This window comes from Penaeus monodon, chromosome 34 (assembly GCF_015228065.2).
Source record: "Penaeus monodon isolate SGIC_2016 chromosome 34, NSTDA_Pmon_1, whole genome shotgun sequence".
Lineage (NCBI taxonomy): Eukaryota > Metazoa > Arthropoda > Malacostraca > Decapoda > Penaeidae > Penaeus > Penaeus monodon.
Window position 1 is genome coordinate 9,097,826 of NC_051419.1, and position 312 is coordinate 9,098,137.

Genomic DNA, 312 nt, shown 5'->3' on the forward strand with positions numbered 1-312 from the left:
AACATTGCATTCCTTATAGTGGGAAATTATTGACATAAGACATCTTAATTATTGATAAATTTGAATTAATGGTAATGTAAAATATTTTCTAGAATTATTGATGCTAATCAAAGTTGATGTTCATGTATATTCCATACTTTGGTTATAGGTAAGAACTACTGTCAAATACTTTTCTTTCTTTTTATAATGAAAGACACCAGATAATGTAATAGAATTTGAAGGTACTTGACAACTTAGTATATGTAAAGACTGAAGAAATTTGTCTCTCTGAAGTAGGAATTATCTAAGGTCAAAGAGAGTTTCCAGAAACTT

The 312-nt window shown here is 27.2% G+C and overlaps 1 protein-coding gene across 1 annotated transcript in view; it reads left to right on the forward strand.

The window, feature by feature from the left end:
* The window catches only part of LOC119594807 (basement membrane-specific heparan sulfate proteoglycan core protein-like), a gene marked incomplete at its 5' end in the record, with an annotated part of 219,836 nt that overhangs the window by 129,000 nt on the left and 90,524 nt on the right, over positions 1–312 (forward strand).